The 23,799-nt window shown below is 35.3% G+C and overlaps 1 long non-coding RNA gene across 1 annotated transcript in view; it reads left to right on the top strand.

Moving 5' to 3' along the window:
• LOC310898480 overlaps window positions 1-22,231 on the top strand; it is a 57,635-nt gene extending 35,404 nt beyond the window's left edge. Inside the window, exons 3-5 of the long non-coding RNA XR_014583326.1 lie at window positions 3,497-3,629; window positions 16,253-16,348; window positions 19,771-22,231. This is a non-coding gene — a long non-coding RNA (uncharacterized lncRNA). The remainder of the gene's footprint in view (window positions 1-3,496; window positions 3,630-16,252; window positions 16,349-19,770) is intronic.
• The last annotated feature ends 1,568 nt before the right edge of the window (window positions 22,232-23,799 follow it).

The following is a 23,799-nucleotide window of genomic DNA, read 5'->3' as shown; positions in this document are numbered from 1 at the left end:
CTGTAGAGATTTTTGCAAGAAAGGGACCTAATGGATTTTGGATGCAAGTTAGGTGTGTTGGCGCTAATCGAACTTTTTAAAAAGAGAGAATTATTTAATAATGGATATATAAAATTTTTTTTCATCTCCAAAATAGTCACGCTTTAACTCAGAAGAACATTTAAAAATCCTGTATTTAGCAATGTCTAACTTCAGGGAAATAGAGCTGCAAACGGGAAAAAAAGAACACATCAACAGCTACCCCAAACCTAGTTCTCTTAGTCTGGATTTCCTCCAGGGCATTTGCTAGCATGTGGAAAGGGTGGGATAAATTCATCACTGGCTGAGTGTTATTTCATAGAACTGAAATATTTGTTTCTTTGGCGACTGTCTTGTAGTTATGCCTCTGCCTCATTTGCTATGGGCTGCATTTTCATGAATCATAAAGGTGTATGCTCTTCTGCTCGTGTTTGTCAGAGTTACAGGAGCATCCCTTGAAAGGAGATGATATTTTGTAAATAGGTCTTGGGATGCCCTTGTTGTGTTATCAAGAGAGCTAATAAAACTGGCTAGCAGGCAGAGTTCAGCCTCTAACTATGGTGTTCCAGAGTCTCTGAATTCTTGGTTTTTGTCTCTTGCATTGGGCTTCACCTCTCTGCATGGGATGAAAATGTCTGTTCTCCAAGCTCCTGTAGGGGGTATCTGCTTAGGATGCTGTTCCAGCTCTGCAGTAGTTTATGGAAGAGATAACTGCATAACTCTGGCAATGTTGATGAAAACACAAATGATAACATCATCTTGCCTGTCACCAAAAAGACAGCAAACAAACTTTAAAATGCATTCAAAGAATTGCCTATCTCTTTACCTTCCTCTGATTTCATTTGACACCTTGCTCTGCTCTCTCTGCAAAGTAACAGAACATTCAGTACTTGTGTTACTTTTTGCCTATTAGATACAGAGTCTATCAAACTAATTTCTATGTCTTATTATACACATGTACTATAGTATGTAGTTCTCACATCAGCATCTTTCTAGCGTTAGAAGCTTCAGTTTGTCCTTAGCATCATGTGGGGAATACATAGAAAATTAACTTGAGAATGTGAGTTTATTTGGGTTGGTCTTCTCTTTCATGTATGCAGACAGTTTTATATACAATTAATTAAAAAAAAGATAAAGCTGCATCCACCTGTTATATTTGACTACGTTATTAACATTTCAGCACCTTTGCAAGTTAAAATAAGAACTCTAGCCCTTACTAGCAATTTCTGAGTTCTTAAATGGAGACTAGAGTTATGACTTCTGTGTAGTTCCAGATGTGGAATGATTTTTGTATGTAGTATTTAATTAGTGCTGCATGTATTGAAGAAATATTGCATTCTTATAGTATTGATTTACGATAGCCAAGAAGTGATGCTTTTAAAAAATCATTCATTCAATTCAACAGTTACTGTAGAGTATTTGGGAAGACATTTACTTAAGTATTAAAAACACAGTAGAAATTGTGCTTGTTTTCACGTTGAAAAAGTGAGATTCCTCTTTCTGAAGGACTAAGAAAGTAGAAGTATTTCTGTATTCAATTTTTGAGGAAGCCATTTTCAAAGCCAGTGAATCCCCAAATCATGAAGTATCAGGGATGCTAATAAGCTGTTTTTTATTCACAACGTCTTTTTCATATGCTGTGACATCGTACAAACTCTTTGTGTATATTATCTTTAAAAAAGTGACAATGTATGTGACTTTCTATGCAATAAGGACACTGAGAGCTCTGTTGTGTCATTTAGACATCATCTACAACTGGTAGTAAAATGCAGGTAGTAATGGGAATTGATTATACTCATAGTACTCTAACAAACTGTTTATTGAAAACACGGCTGAAACAACTCTGACTGTTTTTTTTTTAGCTTTCTCAAGATCAGTCAAATAGCAATGTATGTCATCAGACAAAAATAGATCTTAAAGCAATTCATGAAATTCACTGTTTAAATTATATCAAATTGCAAATTCTGGCACAAGTTCTTTAAAGGTGGAATAGAGGATTAAATCTCTCTGTGGAATCTCTTTTGATCATGCAGTGAAATGAAAGAATTTCAGTTTGATGGCAAAACACCTTTGCTAGTGAAGAAAGATTTCAGAAAGACACCTAGGAATTTAAGTCACAAAAGCTGTGTGTACCAATATTAACCTCTGCTCTCTTCTCCCTCCTTCCTCCTCAGTTGGACTGCATATGTTTATTTTGACATTCAGTTGTAGACAATCTAGTCCTGTGAAGCAGAAATTAAATGGTCTTTTGCCTGAACTGATTTGGTTCTTTTACCTTTTGAAAGTAAATGTTTAGAGCTATTGACCATCCTTGATTTAAAATATATAAAGGTATTATGGTAAGAAGTTAAATGGCAGCAGTTACGTAATTCCTACAATCTGATTTTTTTTTCTTGAGAATTAACTTATTAATTATAGCAGTTAAGTGTAATTATTCTGCCTCTTAAGGTGCTTTTATTATTGCTTTTTAACAATAAGACAAATTCTGCCAAAGGTAATTATCATAACAATAATTTAGTGCACACTTTTGATCTTGTTAGAAATACAATATAATCTTTATGAAATGATCTTTTCCATGTTAATCAGTCATTCAGAGAGCAGTCTTTCATGTTTCTTACTCCTCTGAGATGTAGATTGAAGCTTGGTAATTGGATAGGCAGTGAATGACAGTAGAGGATTTATTGCTCTGTTTCAGGGTCTGATTTTGACCGAACACTGAAATGCTTGCAAAATGTGAATTAAATTTCTTCACAGTAATAAAAATGTTGCAAATTTTAATAATTCACTCAAAAAAATAAATAAATCAATTTTATGCAACTCCAAACTTCTCATAAGTATAAATTCCTGAGTGAATTGGTATGTCTACCAGACAAGCAGAGACTTCAGATTTTTCCATTCTGTGCTTTGCGTTTAGAATCAGTGTGAGTTGGAGTTATTTCTTTTATTGCATATGGGCATAATTTCATAACATTAGCAACCTTGTATCTGTTAAAAAAAATCAAACTTTTGGTAAAGTACACATAGCAAATGTGGGTTATATTAGTAGTGTAATCTTGGCTCTGATTGTATTTTCTTTGTAACAAAGTTTCTTAGTGATATTAGTATTTCCTCTGTCACAAAAATTTGCCTTTACCTTGCATCTGTATTCAGGTGAGATAAAAATGAAGGGAGCCTCTTTGTGAAAGAGATACTGTAAATCAAGCGGGGGTAGATATCACCAAACCCTTAAGGATGAATCATTCAAGTCAGTTTTTGTTTATTGGTTATGACCTCAGAGAAGTTTCTCTGCAATTGTAAGATTGCCAGTGAAGAAGGATGTAAACTTTTTCTTCTAATGTGTATTAATGGAGCAAAACATTTAAAACTATTGCAGAGCTCCTGAATAATTGTTCAATTGTCTATAAGATATAATGTATCTATAGTATGATGCATGACACCTAAAATTATTAATCTCTCTTTTTTTTTTTTTTCTTAAAAGGTCTTGTGGGATTTTGAAATCAGGGGTTTTATCTATAATAATTTCCGCATGTTAAAAAATGAGGATGAAAAATGGTGTGGCACATTAGAGGAAGGAGGACTCTTCAAGGAGGCTGCCTGCTTCCTGTAGCAGGGTAAATGTTATGTGTATTTTCAGATGCAGTGAATATCTGCTGAGCATGTAATACAGAATGGTGACATACAATATATCTTTTTGACATTGCTGTATTTCAATTCATGCTTTAACAAAATTATTTGAAAGGGCCACCTTCTTGCTGAAGTTTAGTTAATTCAGAGACTTAACACGTGATCCAAATGCTCACATAGCTTACAAAGCACTACAGAATGTCAATTTTGACTCTAGGAGACTAGTAGTATTTAAATCAATTCCTGTATGTATTTCTCAAAATATATAATGTGACTTTGCTCACTAGAACACAATTTTTGTATTTCTAATTTAAGGATTAAAGGTATTCTTTCCAATATTCTGAACTGTTTTGCTAGATTTCTTTTTTTTTTTTTTTTGGGGGGGGGGGGGTTTGGAGGTGTGGGTTAGTGTGGCTTTTTGTTTTGTCTTGCTTTACTCTAGAGGTTTTTACTTGTGTATGATGTGGATGAATACCTTTTTCAGAATATTTGAGGATTTTTGCCATGCAGCTTGTTTAGATTATTACACAGTAAGTGACCACAGTTTTGTATTGTATTACTTAAAAATACAAAACATGAATTTAAAAATGATTTAAAAAATGAGATTGGCATTTAGGTAACATTGGCATTTTTTGACATCCAGGTAACATTGTAATTTTTTACAGTGGCTTCTATAATGTGGAAAATGTTCTCCATGGTTTTGTTTTTTTTTGTTTTTCATAATTATCTGTGCAAAAATAGGTGATAGCAAGGATGCTGAGTGATACACTGAAAATATAGAACAGTTATTAAAAACATTCAACAGTAGTGAAATTTTCTTTCCAGTGAGACTTTAATGCAACATAGTTTAAGCAATTTGTCTACAGAGACAATAGGATACATTTTTTTTTTTAAGATGTCAGACATTTAGAAGCACCTTCTGTAAATGAATTCTATATGCTAAGTATCTGAAATGTTGCCAGTGTGCTTCCGAAAACATTTTTATTATGGTAGTCATTACAGGAAAATCGTTATTTGATTTTTTCATCAATAGTAAAATGAAACTTACATACAGAAAAATAGAAGACATAATTCAGCACGTAAATAACTGATCTTGTCAGTTTCCATCCTACAACATACACTTTAATGTTTTTGTCTTTTATTTGATATTAATAATATAACATATTTGATATTCAGTAGCAATTAAAATTTCTATTTCTGTGTTGTAGTGTAGTGTACAGCTGCCATCATATTGGATATTGCCCACCATCTTTTCAAGGATTCTCAAAATCAGATGGCATTCTCTCTTTGGAAGTAATGTTTTAGGAAAGCCAATAAATGACTTTGAGCTAAAGCATAAACACTGCATGTTGCCTCCACTTGCACTCCCTTGTTTTTAAATCCTTCACTCAGTCCCTCTCTTTGGTGATGCTAGGCTACAGGGTGTCATTTGACTCAGGTCTCTGACTGCCCTGGTTAGCAGTCCAGCTAGAGCACGCTGGTGCCCTTTTCAGTGAGAGTAGAGAGGAAGAGGTGATGCATGCCCTTATCTTATCTTAGCAGATAATAGGATACTGTAGGATGCATACATTGATTCCTCGGCTCAGACTACGAGATGAAGGATTGTTTTCAGTACTGTGTAGCACTGACAGTATTTTGAACACAACTGTAATACTAAAAAGCTAAACAAACTGACTTTCATGTTTTCTTTTTAATAATAAAAAAAATAATAATCAAGAGCTTAAGAGCCTATCTGCTTTTGAAGGTAAGCAAAGGCAGCAAAGTTATTACTATGTGGAAGTGCAAATCTGAATACCTTTATTCAAATCATGAGTAGGAGTGAGCTTTATTATGCCAGTGATTAAGTCATGTCTTCCCATTCGAACTGATGGCACAACAAGGCATAATATCAGAAAACTAACATGAAATGAGAAAAAAAATATCTTACTGAACAAACAAACTTTATTTGTAATTTGTATACGTAAGTCTGGGATTTCATCCCTGTGGTTGAAAGGAATTTGACGAACACATAATGCAGACAACACTGCTCGACTAGAAAGATCAGAACTGTGATTGGGTTAAAAGCAGTGTTAAAATTCTGCGTTTTCTTGCATTTTTAAGAGAAGATATTAAATATCTCTCTTGGCTGAGGAAGAGGTGACTGGCTGCCAATCACTGTAAGATATTCCTTGTACATTTTCATATTATTAAGAGGAGTCCCTGAGCAAGATAAAATATATCCTGAACAGTTCTAGGAACTGCAATTGTATTCAGTGGCATGGGATTGTCAGCAGATTCAGGGGGAGGAATGGAGGAAAGCTCAAAAGAGATGGATGAAGAATTAGAACATGATTAGCATGCCACACTTGAAGAGTTTAGTGTCTCCTAATAGTAAAATTTGAGAAAATTCTGCATTATTGCCACAGCAAGGATTAACATAGCTCTGTTGCTCTACGTGGTAAGTAATGTGCCAGGAATTGAGTTGAAACACCATTACAGTTTTAGATTAAAAAAAGAAAAAATATTATTTAGGATAAATATATTGAAAATGTCAGACCTCTGTGGAGTAAGTGAGAGAAGAATCTGTGTTCTAACTTAAGATGGTCAGCCACTTCTAGAAATAATGAGATGTGATAATGCTGCACTGATTGCCTTTTATTTTTGAGAGTTGTTTCTCAAATGAGAAAAAGTCATCGCTGAATTAAAAAAGAAATTATGAAGAACATTGGTATGTATGTGCTGGATGATCAGCAAAATAGAAAATTTTTGTGTATCATCCTTACCTCTTTTATTCCTAAAAGTTAAACTTTTGCTTTAATACATGCTGATATCTGAGAGTCTGACATCATCTCTGAAATGTGTACAGTCTGTACCTGGGACATGCTAAGGCTAGATAAAAAGCAGACATTTCACTCTGGTGAGTCTTTTACAAATCCTTGAAAGAGCTGTCTATGTAATGAGGAATGAGGAACTGTTTGAAATCCAGGAAGTTAATGGGACAGTAATATTTCCTGTCCATCTTTATTTCTGAATATCTAATGCAGTGCTGATTTTCATTTACCTGTATAGTTTGTCTGTGCCTATAAACAGTATACAGAAAATTGGTCTTTTGATGACTCATTTAATAAAAGTACACAGTAATAAGAAATATTAGTAGTTAAAAATGTAAATAATTACAAATGGAAAGAGGTAGGACTTATGAGAGCCTTCCATGTTTGATTCAGAGGGAAAAACAGTTAAAGGGTTATCAACTACTATAAGTACATAACGATAAAGGAAGAAATAATCCACAAAATTTTCTTTCTTGGCTACAGGTTGACTGTTTCAATTATGCTTTAATTTCTGTAACACATTCTGAATAACGTGAATGAACTGGGTCTTTTTCATAACATCACTCACAAACCTGCATAAAAGTCATGTTACTGTTGCTACTGAGGTAGTTTTATTGCCTGTGTAGTACTGCAGTTGAGTTGTCGCTTTTAAGGGATACCTCATAAGCCTTTTGTAACTCTAGCTTGACACTTAATTAGGCTTGGCTGGTCTTATGAGGTTGCAGCTGCAATTATGTCTGCATATCCTTTTTCATATGAAATATTTAGTTATTAACAATTGTCAGCTACTTTGGCCTTATGAGAACAGGGATCCAGCTAACAATGCTAACGACTATTTCAAATATCTAATTAGCTAACGTATATCTAATTCAAACATGGATGTGGACATTGGTAAACAACATTAGACATTTTGAGAAAAATCTTCTGAACTAATTGAGGTCTAGTCAATTTATACATGTCTGCCATTGTGCAAGTGTAAGTTTCAGTTGTTATTCTAAGTGTAGTTTGCATTTGTAACTATATCTTGCACAATGCTAAATGACAGAAATGGCACAGAATGGCTTGTCCACAAATGCTAAATTATGTCAAGTACTGTGCTTGAACAGCATGGAATTATTTCCATAGAGCATAGAACAGAACAGTACATATCTTTAAACTGTGTAGTGAATATTGATTAAATAGACAAAAAGTGATACTAGCTACTCCCTGCCAATCAGCCAATATTTTTAATACCATAAATTGCCTATGTATTTCTTGGTTGTTGTTTTTACTTACTTCAAAATGACTTTAGAATTCCAGAAATGCTTTTTCTTGATCAGTGGACTTTTGTCTTATTACTGCAGCCATTGTTAGTTAAATCTCACAGAGGTTACCAAATGTTACCAATCATTATCTACCAAAATGGATACTCCTGTTTTGTTGTGATCAAAAGATTGAATCTGTATATTTAAAAGTGTAACATATACCTTGTCTATTCTTCACATATTAAAAAAAATGTTCACATGTTAAACATGTTAAAAAAAATTAGCACAGTAGCATGGTATCTTCACATGTTAAAAAAAATTAGCACAGTGGCATGGTATTACTAAAGGGAATATTGAATTCTTAACACAAGTTGTTGTGACAGTTTTTGATTTTTATTTTTATGAATTCTTAACACACTGGCTCCTCCTGCATGTCTGACTCATATAAAAATTATTCAGAAGAGCCAGTTTACATGGTCACATCATTCCTGGTTGGCATTGCCAAATACTCAAAGTGAGTTTATTAAGTCACCTCACCAAGCACGTGCCATTTCTTGCTTGAGTATAGAGACAAATGACAGTAGAGATGACTTCAGTCAAACACAATATCTGAATGACTCAAACTTAGAGAAATTTTAATAAAAGTTTCTGAGATGTATCTAGAATTCATATTTTGAAAGAACAGCTTTATCAGTCTTCCAGTTTGTTCAGTGTTGTTTATGTTATCATGCCAGGAAACTTCAAATAGAATGTAAAGTCTAAAGTGTATTCCTGTAAATTGTAATCTGTACTGTAGCCATATATATGCCTGCATTTTTTGCTGTGTTTGGTAGCAAACATGAAGAGCCTGATGGATGTTTCTGGGTCTTCATACTACTTGTCAGTAATTTTTGGACAGAAAAGAAGCGGACCTGTATTTGGAGTGGTGTGTGTGGAGTGCAGTGTTTTAAGAGAGTTGGTGCTCAGCCATCTTGATTTATATAGTATCAGGTGTTAGACAAATTTGTGTTAAAATGAGCTAAACATTAATCATGGTTTAATTGAGTTGATTTACTGATATGAGGCAGAGAAAGTGTGTCTGACTTCTACCCTGCAACACAGGTATCTTACAATTCCGTGCATGTTGCAAAGAAGAAATGATTTTCTCTTTTTAGGAAAATAATGAAAGATACCATAATAACCAAATGTATCATCTATAGCACAGAATCAAAGCTAAAAGTCCAGTAACTCAGTAGATAAAGGCTTAATATAACCACTATATGCTAGAAACTTCTGTGCAGCAAAGGAGAGAGCCATAGCGCAAACTTAATTTCATATGAATTTCTTCATATCAGGGGGTTTATTCATTGAACCTGTCTGGCTTATGAGATAGAGAATTACTCAAGATCTTTTTGAAATTCAGTGCTTTGAGCAGCTCTCTGACCAAAATAAGGAACTCAAAAAATAAATTTTATAACAGAAAATTAGAGGGTAACAAAACATTATTATAAAAGTTGTTTAAAGTATTATAAATAATTTTTCATTAATTTATACCTTCTTCCTGTATAAATAAATTCTGGTTGGTCAGTATGTGCAGTTCACATGTATTGTAAGATATTTTTTTTATAGCTGACATTAAAATTATATGTCTTTTTTCAGTTATGATATTTCTTAAATACGATTTCAAATATAAATAGTTAAATTTGCTGACAGTGACAACAAATTTGAGCAGGCTTAGCTGAGCCAGATTTGATTTATTTATTTTTTGTTAATAGACATGGATAGAGAACACATTTAAAATAGTAATTGCAAGTGTTTTAAACTTGCAGTGCTGAAACACACTTGCAACCAAATACAGATTGTAGGTTAATTATTTAAATAGATAAAATTAATCCAGAATGCCTTCAGCAAAAGGAAACCTAGGGTTTGGATTTTTATTATTATTATTTTTTTAACTTGTATTGTCTATATGGTAACTCGAAGTCCTTTTCATTTTTAAACTCTATTTTCCAGCAAATGTTTTTCACTCTCTCTCTCTCTCTCTCTCTCTCTCTCACACACACACACAAACAGACACACACACACAAGCAACAACAAAAAGAAACCCCTCTTCTTAGTGTCTATGTCAGTGGTGAAACTGACTGTAGGCAGTTATTTTGACTAAATTCACAGTAAAAAGATATATTTTTTTAATCATAATATTCCTCAAATATTTGTGAAATTGAGAAGAACAGTTTTACATGGCTTTGTTTTGGAAACGACGTTCAAGGGAGAGGCTGCACATTCTTGGCTCTTTCAAGTGCTTTTGAAATCCCAACATGATTTCTAAACAGTTTAGAAAATACTCAGTATAAATCCAGTAAAAGAGACAGTGCGGAACAAAGTATGATCCAGAAAACTCATTTTGGGTTAATAATCTGGAAATTTGGATGACACCTGGATGTTTAAGAGCACATACTAAATCTGTGCAAATGGAGGGTGAGCAAGTTGAATAAAACTAAAAGATCTTACCAAGGATTTGTTGATTCAAAAACACTGGGATCCTATTTTGTACTGCTGTAAGCGTGTGCCAGTTTGAAACGGAAATAAGTAGCACATAAATCTTAGGTAAGCTAGTGCTGTTTAGTTCTTCAGTTTCCAAATCCTCAGTTAATATTTGTATCCTGCATCCATGGGACTTCTCTGAACAGTATGCATTGTGTGAGGACTATTTAAGGTTTGAAGCCTGTAAGGAATTGGCAGGAGGCATTTTACACTGGCAAGAAATGGGCGTTGACATTAAAGAACTTGTCAAAACCTGACACTTAACAAGTCAATAGGAACAATTAGTTTTCTTGAGCAAAAAGTTATAGTGTCGTCCCCGTCCCACCCCCCCCCCCCCCCCCCCCCCCCCAGGCTCTCTCTTTACTTCAAAAGAACAGTTGAGTATACAATCATTCATAGCAAATCAATTTTTTTCTTGCTATTGAAATGTCTTGTAGTGGGTAAGAATTTAAGCAATTTGAAGCAGATGTTGGGTTTAGAGATGTTTCATTGAATGGTGTTAATACTACCTGACTTTAAACACCTTTGGGGGCTTGGTACAGAAGGCTTGGCTAGGGCTTCAGTGAGCTGGTCACACACTGAGGTGGTACAGTGGGCTGCCGAGGAGCTGAGTACGTGCCGGACATGATCTCTGGGGAGCAGGAAGGAGCTGGAGGAGTCATCTGGCCAAGGCCACAGGAACCTTTATCCCAGTATGTTTCAAGAAGTTGTGGTTAGGCAGTACTGGTTGTGGCACCAAAGGGCCTGGGGAAGGGGACGTCATAGTGCTGGTATCAAGGGTAGCCCTGACAGGTAGACCGAGGGCTCACTGAAAGGTTAGTCGTCGTTCTGTAAAATGTCTTCAGAGTTACAGAGTTACTAGGCTGATTGTCTAGTGTATTTTCTATCTCGGTTGCTTTCCTACCTACAGTATGATGTTGAGAGGAAAAGTGTGAGATAACTGGTTATGGCTGGGAAGCAGGAGACATGGGGAGCTCTCATGCCCTGCTGCTGGTGTGCTCCATCTTCCCTCATGAAAAAGGACATCCATTAAAAAGGATAGGTGACAGTTATATTTGCCATTACAGATAGCTAGCTAGATGCAAAGAACAAAAGATGATAAACAGTTGCAGCATTGTGTGAAATTACTTCGTGCTCAGTCAGGCTGACAGATTCTGAAGAGGCACAGATAACATCCTCTTCAGCTGCAGCAGTCATATGGGTCTGAGGAACAGAGCTGCAGTAGTTTAAGATAACTGCCCCCAGCACGAGACATTCCTAGAACTGTTCAATTCCTGGCAAGAATAGCACTGGCTCAGATTTCTGAATAGTGATATCAGATACTTTAGTTTTTCATCTGTTTGTGATTTTAATGAGGAAACTGTTTTTCTTATTTGGATTCTGTGTTTCCATAAAGTAGGAATTGGTCAGTACAAGTGTCTCAAGTAACTTGAGCCTAGAGCTATTTCTCAACACAGTAATATAGTTTACTTATAAAAGGCAAGGGATACTCTGTTTTCCCTGAGGTTAACCCTAAGCATTGGATTGCAGGAAACTTTTAAAATTAATTTCAACATCTTTTGGACTCCTGTGCAGATGCACACACACAAATTTGTCATCTGGCACTATGACTATACTGAGGCAAAGGAAGTTCACTCAGCTAGGCAGAGTAGTTTCCTATTTTGCTTTCACAGTAATTTAACTGCACAGTCCGAAATTTAAATAAATGGATGTGAGCCAGCTGGGTAGTCAGGTGTAATATCTACTAAATGGGAATGAAGCTTCTTGGTTTGAAGTAAGAGGAGCAAAAGGCAAAATAAAAATAAAAAGCAAAGTTTGAAGGCACAGTGGAACAGTTTCTAGTTACTCCTGTGTTTTCTTGACTCTTGTTCCTTTAGGATAGCTGAAGCAATTGAGTTTCATTGTTCCCTGAGTATCTCATGAATATTTCAGTTCCAAATGGTTGAATGTTGTTTTTATTAGTCCATTTAGATTGCAGCACAAATATATTTTCCTGCATGTGGCTGAGATTTGGAATTAGGGAATATTCGTGGCATGAGGCAGTAAACAAAAAGAAATGCACAGTATACAGTTCAATACAGTTGTAACAATTGAGTGCTTTTTAAAGTTCATGCTCCCAGTGCTTCAGAGATCTGGGACTTGACCTACCGTACCTTTTGCTTTATATTTTAATATTCATTTCTTGCCAATAGCACTTTCTACTTCCCTCGCCCTGGAAAGTCATCAGACTGTGAGAAAGACAATTCTTATACTTCATTTCTTTTTATATTTCCAGTGCAGTTTTCTTATTTCTTTTTTTTCAGCTGTCTGTAATGTACAAGTGGACATCCTTGAAAAGAGCAGTTCTACTGAGCCACCAGGAAGAATAGTTTGTAAAGCATACTCCTCATGCATGAGTTTCATTACTTTTTTGGGGTAATTGATACCGTGCACAAATGGGGTAGTTGTCTATGGCCTAATCAGCACACAGATCGGACCTCTGTCCAAAAGAGAACCTAGAGTGTTAATATAATAGTCAAAAAAAAAGAAAAAAAGGAAAAAAAAAAGATCTGTTATATATCTGATGCAGACTTGTCAGTTTGTCTATGCACGGTTATTTTTTATTATTTGCTTTTTTATTTTATCCTTCCTTATTTGTTGAGCTGGTGAGGTTTGGTTCTTTTATAACTAAGCAGACAAATCCTCCATTTTTCCTTTTGGCTTAGTTTTCCCGAAATGCTTGTAAATGCGTAGGCAACTATCAGTGTGATTTCCAAAGAAGGCCTATTATAATATATATTTTACATTGTTAATAAGAGGCAGGATATTACGAGGAACAAACTCCTTTTTATGATGCAGCCTGCTAGAATTTAGCCCAGAGCAGTTTATGTTAGGTACTGGCATTCAGTCTAAATAACCAGATTATAGAAATGAGAAGATTCCTAAGGAGTAGTTTTAGCAGTGGAGACGTCAGGTAATGACAAGACCCAGAGGCCAGGAATTGATAGATACTGTTCAAGCATCTAGAGGTATCTGCATTGCTTCTGGAATTTCTTCTGGGTCAATAGAATGTAATTAGGTTGTTGATGGATTGCCTAGTTTGCTTTGTTGACCTTGATCCCCTTTGGAGTCTGTATCTGATTCCAAGAAATTAGAGCACCTTCGTCTGGGACTAGGATAAGATATTTAGTGAGTCTCCCATGAGATTTATGCATGGAATTCTTTTTCGGTAAACAATCTTCACCCATCCTTCTAATCTTTTTTTCAACACAATGCACTTGGCCCTAGGGACACATCATACTTATCCAGCAAGCATCATCTGTTGGAATATTGGAACTAAAATTCACAGCATCTCTGTCAGCAAGAAAAAAAAATCATACAGGTTTTAATATGTGCATGCATAAAGTAATTCTTTAGGAAAAGGGCCTTAAGCCATAGATGTGAAAAAGAACATCAATGGAATATTGTTACTAGCAATCAAATCAGATGTCTCTGAAGGGTGTCCAGCCATGTGCATTGGAAAGAACACTATTCTTTCCTCATTTCCTTTGCTGGCACAAGCAGCAGTCGGCTGATTTTCAGATAATTAAGGATTGCATGATGAAGGCAACAGGCATATTATTTGATAGAAGGGCTGAGATGAAGGTGCCAGCTGAGTCTGGAAGATTCTGTAATTTGATGTGACTGCTGTCAGGAACACAAACTTGCTGAAATTAGATCTACTGGCTACCACCGGAGTAGCTGGTGAAGTGAAAAATGTACATGCAGGGCTTAGATGGGTTTCCTGAAGTCACTGATTGTAAATTTTCATACATCACTCCAGGGCTAGGAAATACAGTATTAACCTTCTGTGTACCAGAGCTGACAATTTGCATTTGATGAATTTCTAAAGCCCTAGTGGCTTTAGCTGCTTTGGGTCCCAACTGCCAAAACAAATTCCAAACCTTACACCTTTCAAAAAGCTTCGCTCTTTACATTTTCAGTGATCTTTCAGCACTGTAAGCAGAGCATGCCTAACTGATAGCTAAGCAGAGATCAAAAGAATATGACTGCGCAGGTTATTTGCAATCACTTGGAATGTGTTATGAAACTAATTATTCCCAGAGGACATGTAGAGAGAAGGTACCTGATGAGGTAGGATATCTAATAATTGCTTGTGAGTAAAAAGATTTGCCTGCTTCCTGCCCCATTCTCCTGTTCTCTTGCACACACACCTGAAAGCGGTGAAGCAAGAGCCTGAAGGCCTGTCTGACGCAGTCCCCTGCTTTTAGTTGTACAGATCCAGCCCAGACAAAAAGGACATTCTTTTTGCATTGCTTCCTGTCCTTTGGTTTCAGGCTAGTAGGATAACCTCAAGGATGGACAAAGTCAGTCAATGCATATCATATTTGCTTGGAATGCAGCTTAAGACAGCAATATGTTTTATTGGTGCTGGCTTTTTTCTGTAGGTATCTTTGTTTTGATGGCTAGACTAGGACGTGTTCGAGGGACTGAGGTGACTGCAGAATGGCCATTGTGTTCTGGTATCTGTTGATTGCTTCAGTTTTGGCCTGGGTTCAGCCTACTGCTTTTAAGTCTAATGCTTTTAAGAAGTAAAGGGCTTCTTCTAACTTTATCAGCGTTCAGTTCTGTGGCAGGTGGTTTCTTGGTTCAAGAGTTCATTGGCATCGTATTTAAAGAGTAGACCCTCTGAATGGCTGAAAGCAGCAAACTGAAACTCAGTCTGAGAAAAGCGAATGTTTCAGTATTTTAACAGGCCATCCGTTCTAAATGACTGCCATGTTCCGTGTATACTAGATTAAAATTGTTTGTGTGAATAATCGAACATAGCTAATGGACTTTTTAAGGCCATTTACAGTAACTGTTATGTATGGATTTTTAGAGATATATATAAGGTACTTCATTTAAATATAAGGAGAGACTTTAAAAACTCCAAGCTTTGCTTTACTCTGCATTTTAGTACACAGTAAATACTATTAATACTTTGTTCTGATATAGTTTTTCTTTGTTTGAAAATGTTTCATTTTGTTTTTTCTTTGTTTGTTTAATGGGCGAGAAAACACATTCAAGGTGCTGAATGTATGGGTAGATTTCCCATAACTAAACCAATAACTTTCTTATGTACTTTGGAGAGATTTTTACCTTCTTTGCACTTCTCAATAAATACCAGTTTTAATTGTCTTTAAAAGGAGCTTTGAACTAAGTAGTAGGAACTACTACTAGTAGGAAAAACCTGGATTTGATCATCAGTGTGTGAAGTAGAAACCTGCCATCTATCTGAATCTCATTATGTCATATGATTTACTAGAGCGATAATCAATTTTAGTATGTTCCTCCTAAAAGGCTTGAATGGCTTATAAGCAAATTGAAAGAGGATTGAGATACAGTTTTTGAAGTTGCATTCCAGTGCCAAGAAAGTGGGTTTTCCCTGGGTAGGATAGTAAAGGTATAAAATATCCCTCATTACTAGCTCTGTAGATGACACTGCAGACCACAGTGAGAGAGGTGGTGCTGTTAAATAACGACAGAAAGCCTCCATGGAGCTGCTGTCACTTTTCTGAGGCAAAAGAAGCAGGGACATTGCTGCCATGTTTTGTAGCGTTGGCCATCCTGCATAACTAGCATCCACACAGCACCGAGTGATGGAAAGCAAAAGGCCAGGCAGATTATGGCTCCCTGGTCTGAGGGAAGAGTACGAGTGGAATTTACAGTTTCCTCTTTTGCCTATTTCTGGCTTCCTGCAAATATGTGACATCCTTTTCTCGCAGCTACTGATATACTCAACAGCTTATTGAGTCTATTTATTTAATTCACAAATACTTTTATGTTAATATTGCAGAAAATAAAAATGTTCTCTTACTTCATTAATTGTTGATAGCCACATTGTGATTTATATGTTCACAGTTTTCATTGTTACATACCACAACATTTAATTAGAAAGAAAGCGTTTAAATGAAGTAATCTAATTTCTGTGTGTGATTCACAGTGTGATTCTGTGTGTCATTCAGTAGTGATTTCTAAGACTATGGGTTTTGTTTTTGAAATTTCATGCAGCTCATTCCTTCAGCCAGGGAGGAAGGGATATGTCAGCATGCAAAGGCTACAACCACTCCATGAAGATATGAGGTGATGGCATAAAACAATTCAAAGGTAGACTGGAAAAATGCAGTAAACTACCCATGAACTGCCTAATTACTAATTCTCTGAACTACATGTGGCTACAGACTTAATGAAGGTGACGAAATGTATGCAATTTGTATCTGAGGTAATTACAGGGATACTGTAATTTTCCAAATATATTAATTTTATTAATCTTATTATGCTAATGCACACAAAATTCCTAAAACAAAAGCAATGACGAACAGAATCAATAGAAATACATTAATACATAATTTCAATTACTGCAATTAGTTGTTTCAGGAAGATCCATTTTTCAACCTAAAATTCATTTGCAAGAGATTTACTGAAGCTAAAACTGGTTTATGGACATGTACATGTGTAAAACCAAAACAATGGACCTTAAATGTTTAAAAGATATCTGTTTTACTTGTAGTTGGAACTTGATTCAAGACAACATTCTTGATTCAAGAATGCAGTCTTATTTGCAGTTGCATAGATCAGCTACCTACCACTGAAGCTTAGTAATTATAAAAATAATTACTGTTGAGTATCACTGCTGCTATTGTAAATGGCATGCTTTATGAAAATAGGTCATTACAATGCACTTTTACTTTATTTTTCTGTTGCCTTTTTTTCCTTCTTTTAAAAAACTTTTTTTTCCCCCTTTATATCAACGTATACTTAGACTACAGTTTTGTATGTACTCTTCTTACATAATCTATGGATCTATCCAAATTATTAGGCATATACATTTATGAAGTATGCTTATTTTGCCACACTGTACACTTCTAACATAGCTTTCATTGCAACAAGTGCCAAATTTCTTGTTTGGGATGGTAAGACGCAAAATCCTCCTCCCTTCAGGCTTCTAAATGTAGAAGAACATAACATAATATGGATATTATGCTATATTTTAGAACAAGGTCTGGGGTTTAGAGATGATGCAGGTTTCCAAAAGGGAGGGCAATACCACTAACTTAATGGGGTGTATCTTTGCTCTAACTCTGTGTGGGGCATCCCCGTTCTTTGGCCACATACATTTATAAATCTTCAGAGAACAATAATCAGGTCCAGACCACTCTATGGTCCAGCCATTACTGTATAAAAACAAAACAAAACAAAACAAAAAAAACCTTATCCTTGATATAAAAATAATAGAGGAAAAAATCCAAAGAGAAAGCTAATAACCATAGAAAACCTGAAAAAAAAAATGTTTTCTAAGCATTCTGATTAGGTAAATAGCCTATTAACCCCAAAGACTGGGCTTCATAGTTCATTAAACTGTTTTTTTTTTTTGGTTTTTTTTTTTTAATTGCTCTTGTTAGGTATTCCACTGAGGCAGATGAATTTAAACATGGCCACAGGCGTAAGAAGATTTGGAACGCATGTCCATTAAACTCACAAATAGCTTGCCAAATGGAGCAAATGGAAAAACCCTCTTCCTGACAACTATAAATGTTGCACAAAGATTAAAATAATGAGATTGAGCTGCTACATTGACTGTAGCAGGGTTCTGAGTTCCCATTTTTCCATTCATCTGTTTGTGCCAACACATGCCTCTTTATCACTGTCTGAGGAAATTTATAGTGAAAAAAATTAAAAGTGGATAACCTGGGTTATGAAGTTAAAAGAGCTAGGTCAGTAGTAAATATTACAAATTAAGATATGTTAGTTAGCCATATCTTTGCTTACGCTGTTGTGGACTTTCACTAGACAAAAAAAATTGTGATGCTGAAAAGCATATCTTGGTGGAGTATTATTTTATCCAGGTAGAAATGACGAAATCACATTTAAAACAGAAAACTTAACATTTCATTTAAAATTTTTCATTCATTCATTCTTTAGAAGTAAGCTACACTTTTTTTTTTTCTTTCCTTCCCCCCCACAGGGGGGATCACTTCATCTTTTCTCTTTCATTCTTAGTAGTGACCTCAGAGTAGAGGTAGCTGAAATTTTACTTGTGAAAGTTTTCCTGTTGGAAATCAGTTTTCATTGAATTTAGCCAAAAAATGTTAATTCTGTCTAGTCAGTGGACTTGTCAGTGGAAATCTATGTATCTTCAACGGAAGCATTATATTATAATTTTCATATGAGGCATATGAGAAACAAGCCAGAGGTTTTTAATATAAACCCAATATTTTTAATGTTGCTGAAGTCTTTTTCATGTTTGCTCTCTAAAGCGGTTATATTTTAATTGCTCCTACTTCAAGCATAACCATAAAGGCCTTTTTCTCCTGATTTCTTTCTAAATTTACTCTTTATTTTTTCTCCTCTTTATATATGATAAGTAAATTATAATCCTAATCATTCTGTTTTTATAGATAGGCTACATAATACCATAGCCAGAGGAAAAAAATCTTTGTCTGTATTTTTCATTAGAAATTATATAGATATTTGAATTTCATTGTCACACTTAGAGAATAGGTAGGACTGAAGCATGGAATTATGATCTGTGTTTGAAATATAGGCTATGGACAGTCATGTAAATCATAATACCTCCATTAAGTCTATGTAGTTAAATTAGTATACAGTCAATGAAATTGAAATCAGAATTAGGTTCAGCCTGCATATTATTTATTTAAATCCAGTCATCATTATTTTTAATTTCTTATCTAGACCCATCTAAAGTCAGTTATGTGACTGCTTATTCAGAGTAATGACTGGGGTTTTCTGGGCACTGATATAATAAAATTGATAATTGAATACACCAAAAATATGAACAGTTACAAATGTTGTGCATTAGGGCTTAAAGTGAAGAACTGAATCAAGCCTTCCACTATTAGAACAGTTTTTATAATGTAATACTCTCATAAATGGGCTTAAATTCTCCTTGCAGAGGTCTTGCATAGTGTATGAGTATTGCATATGTTGTAATAAAACTGCAATTTTAACTGTATGTCGTTTAGTGGAGCTTCAATATAGGCAAAGCACTTTGTGTCACACTACCAGGTATGGTACCTATACTGCCAAGTACAGCATACACCATCTCAAGTGGTCCCATACGGAAAAAAATGTGGTGCTTCTTGTCTAGATCCCTGAATTTGGATTTATAATGAGCTGTTATCGAAGGTATTTTAACAAATACATTTAGGTTGCATTTTTGAGTCTGGTTTGGTGGTTCTGGAGGAGAGTGCCTATTACACTTAATTTAAAAGTGAAGACTGGAACTAGTAGCTATTACACTCTTTGCAATGATAACTCCTCTTTTATTTATGCAGGCTCCATCTGCTGTCACTCAGGTAATGAACTTGGCTCTGAATTCAGAAGCTCAGATAACTGAGCCAGAACTCTATAATCACTGAACCTTTAACAGGGAGGCTCAGAAAGCAGGAATTTTAAAATCATATATACATTTAAATATAGTGGGCTAATTTCTTTGCTATGTCCCCTGTGGCTTTATATAACAGTGAGTGTGAAGTCTAACAATAATATATATATTTTTTTATTTATAGACCTTCATACCTGCAAACTTCTTACCTACTCTGCACCCTTTCATATTAGACTTGATCCCTGAAGCAAGCTTCCATTGGCTTCCCAAATTCCTGTGACGATATACAGAGGGTCCTTGAAGATAATTCTGATGGTAATTAGGATTAGCAGTTTTGAGAGAAAAATACAGTTTTTACTGGTTATCCTGCACATTTTCTAATTCTGCATGTTTGTTGTTATTTCCTTATCAATTATTTATGACCTTCTTACTTTTTAAATAGACAGGGGTTTCTGACCATCATAACCACATCTGTTGTATTCTTAAGACCCTTACTCAAGTCACCAATGAAATTTTCATCCTTTTTAGAGAAAGCAGCGAAAATTTCCCTCTTTGTGATTCCTGGAACTGGTGACCCCCATAATATGTCCAGAACTCTTTTCTCAACTAAAAACAAGAATAAATGATCAAGTTCCACATCTGTTATGTTTTATATCATATAATATTTGAGCATTCCCAGACAGAATGCCATACTGAGACTGAGGTTTTCCTATATCTGCAATGGAGCTTTTTTGATGCTCTGTATGGTATCTGTAATAAAACAAAATATTGTGATGAAGAATGGGATCAGTTATTCTTTTGGCAGTACTTTTAGATTTCAGAACTATGGAAGTCAGCACAAATCATTTAAGAACTGCCCAGCAAGGAAAAGTGAAATTAGCTAAAGTATGTTTTAAATACATTAAAGAGGAGAGAGAGAAATACAATTTTAAGCATAGCAATCTGATGCATTCAAAATTTTCTGTGTCTGAGTGAGTCCTTTGTTAGTATTGGTGGCCTACAAGAATCTTTGATCTCTTTTCCCAGTAAGTGTGAGTGCTTCTGATAATATCTCTGTCACACCTGTTAATATTTTAATATGCTTTTTTATAATAATTTCTAAAACTACAGCTACCCTCTTTATTAATCTGTCCTGGGCAACCTGATAAAAGTATCCCTGCTTGAAAAGGTGGTTAGACCAGATGATTAGACCAGATTTATTAAAAGGTGGTTTTTTTTAACTATTATTATTATTATTTTTAACCTATTGGTGTATTGATAAGCATAGCATTTACATATATGAATTAATACTTGTGTTATGTGAAAACATGGGTTGGTCTGGAAATTTTCTAATGAGTGATCTCTAACTCTGCAGTTGGATAATATATATTCAGTGTATTTATCTGGTGTGATTTTCAGTGAACCTCTTATCTCCCATTGCTTGAATATTTAGTGGAAACAACTGTTAATCCATTTCCTGCACAGAACAGCCTCTATGAACATAGGTTGCCCAATATTTCTGTCAAAGTCTTTCCTGTATAAGGAGAAGTTTTCTATTGATATTCATAATATTTTAATTGTATTCATGAGTATTTGTAACTGTTTGACTCTCTCCTTTAAATGATGATGTGTTGGGCTTTTATTTTATTATTATTAATGTTCATAAAACAATTTCACAGTGAATAGTTTTCCACATACATTTGTGAGAATTTTGTGTATCAGAAAGCTTCTTACAAAAAAACACTGACTCACCTGAGTAAGCAAGTGAAGAAGTCCTTACTGAAGGGACGGAAATGAACAAATTTTATTTTCAGTAATATTTGCATTCTCCCTTTGGCCTAAAATCTACCTGGATTCAAAGTGCTACTGTATCCTGTATAGCCGACATATTCTACTTCCCAGTACTTTGTTCAATAGTTAGTGTCAATTATCTGTTTGATCAAGGACAAAATCAGAGGAAACAACTATGATATTTGTTGATGACAAACTTTAAATTACGTAAATGAAAGCAGTGTTGTCTACCTTGGATACCTATTTTTAAGCTTCTTTTTGAGGTACTTTTAAATAAAAATACACTGCATTTCAAGTGTGAGGTCAATCTGAGATGCAATTAAACAGCAGAATGAAAAATCAACCTAGATAGTGAAAATTTATGAACATGCATTTAGGCATTCAAGTGTTGGGCATGAGATATGTGGAAATGCTGGAAAGTGTTGCATTAAAACTGCTTATAAAAGTGATAACTTAGTGACCTAATTTTCCAAAAAGCCCATTGGAAGTTAAAGAAATACATGCACCGAAGTACCCTGTTTTCTTTTAGAAGAAACTTTCTTTTAGTCAAGAAGTTCCTAATTTCTCTGGAAAATAGTATGTCACATTTTGGGTTTAATCCAACTTCAGTGGCATATATTGGTTTTATTAACACAAAACCAAAATGTACATTTTTTTCAAATTCACAGGCTAAAAAGTATTGTATTTATTTCTGATTGCTAAACTATAAACTGAATATGTACATACTTAAAAAAAAAGTTTTTAATAACATGATGATAAAATTAAATGGTGCCACTCATTTACTATGTGTCAATCTTTAATGAAACTATAAATTGTTGATGCAAGGCTGTTTCATTACAATTACGTGGTATTCTTGGAAACTTTTCACTCAGTGTGATTTTGTTAGAACTGATAAATCAATGAAAATGAATAAACAGCTTCTACTGATCTTATTTTGATCTGTTCAAGTCTGAAATGTAAACCATATGGATCAGAAATCCCATACTTGCTAGCTGGTGAAAGATCAGTAAAAAAAAAATAAAAAGAAAATGAAAACTAATGAACAATATCAAAAACTGAAAAATGTGTAGATAATCTCTTAAACTCAGATGATAAATATTCCTGACAAGTTCAGTATGACTTGTGAAGGTTAGCATAAAGCATTATGCCTGACTTGAACAGACAAGCAAGAAACCTTGCATGCTGTCTTGTAAAATGAATAACATAATAAATTACAGAATAGCGAATGAATGGTTAATGACTAAGAAAATTTGACTGACAAACACATAGAGCATGAATAAGAGAGAAATAAATCTCAAAACCATTGCATTAAGCTAGGTAGAAGAACAAGGACAGTGACTTTTTCAGTGTTAGACTTCTCTGCAACCTACCTGGCATCAGGAAACTCCTTTGAAATACAGAAGTTTCTGTTACTGTTCTATTTTCAATTCAGATCCCAAATGAGGTGTTGATCAGGCTTTCTGAATGCGTCCTTGGTATTCATGGATAAACCTGTTAGAACAGAGAAGAAGCAAGGGTGAAATCCCAGCTCCACAGAATGATGTTCCCTCTAATTTCAGTAGTACCCAGAATTTCTCCCTGTGATGGGCAGCTGTGCAAGCAAATTAGCATTTTGATTTCAGAATTGTAGGTGTAAATGGCCAAAGTTATGAATGCAAGAAGGATCACGTATGTACTCATATGTAGATTCAGGCAGATGGAGATCTATTTAAGAAAAAGATTTTTGAAAGGCCACGTGACAACTTATCATATCCAATACAGTATTCAATTCTGTTCTTCAAACTTATTGGAAATACTTTCAGCATTTTATCCTTTTAAGTTTTATTTGTACATGTGTACACATGATGTCATTCACAGGAGAAATGAAGGCAACATATATTCAGCTTGTTAGGTCTGCAGTTGGTAGAAAAAGGAAGGAGAAAAGACAATAAAGAAAAGAATACACAGCAAGCAACTCTGGGTGCCTGACTTCACCAATAACCACTAAATATCAGCCTCACCTGGCTTCCCCCTCAACAAGCCCAGCTCAGTCCTTGCCTGAGGCAAGTTGTAGCTGTGCTAGCCCATCTCTACTGAGTGGACCTTTGACCTATGCTATGAATGACTGCCTCCTGGATGGGCCCTTAGCACGTACACTGTAGCTCATCTCTGGCCCTGTCTCCCGAATGGACTTTGGGACCAGGTGGTAGCCGTCTCTCCAGCCTTGTCTCTGGCCCCATTGCCTGCTGCTCCTGGCACGATTCTCCATCTAGAGCCTGGACTTATTTCTTGGCTGTGTCTGAGGCTGTTGATGGGCCCTGTTACCAGCAACCAGCCCTGCCTGCCATGTTTGGGCCCTGTGGGATGGCACCCTGTTAGTGAGGGCAAAGCTGGTGCTGGGTCCCCCTTGGTCCTGGCTTCCCATCCCTGGGGGAGCAGCCAGCCCTTGATGCACTCTGGCAGC

The sequence above is a fragment of the Anser anser genome (genome assembly GCF_964211835.1).
Source record: "Anser anser genome assembly, chromosome: 4".
NCBI classification, from domain to species: domain Eukaryota; kingdom Metazoa; phylum Chordata; class Aves; order Anseriformes; family Anatidae; genus Anser; species Anser anser.
The sequence above is the reverse complement of the archived record's forward strand: the minus strand, read 5'-3'. Positions and strand labels throughout refer to the sequence as shown.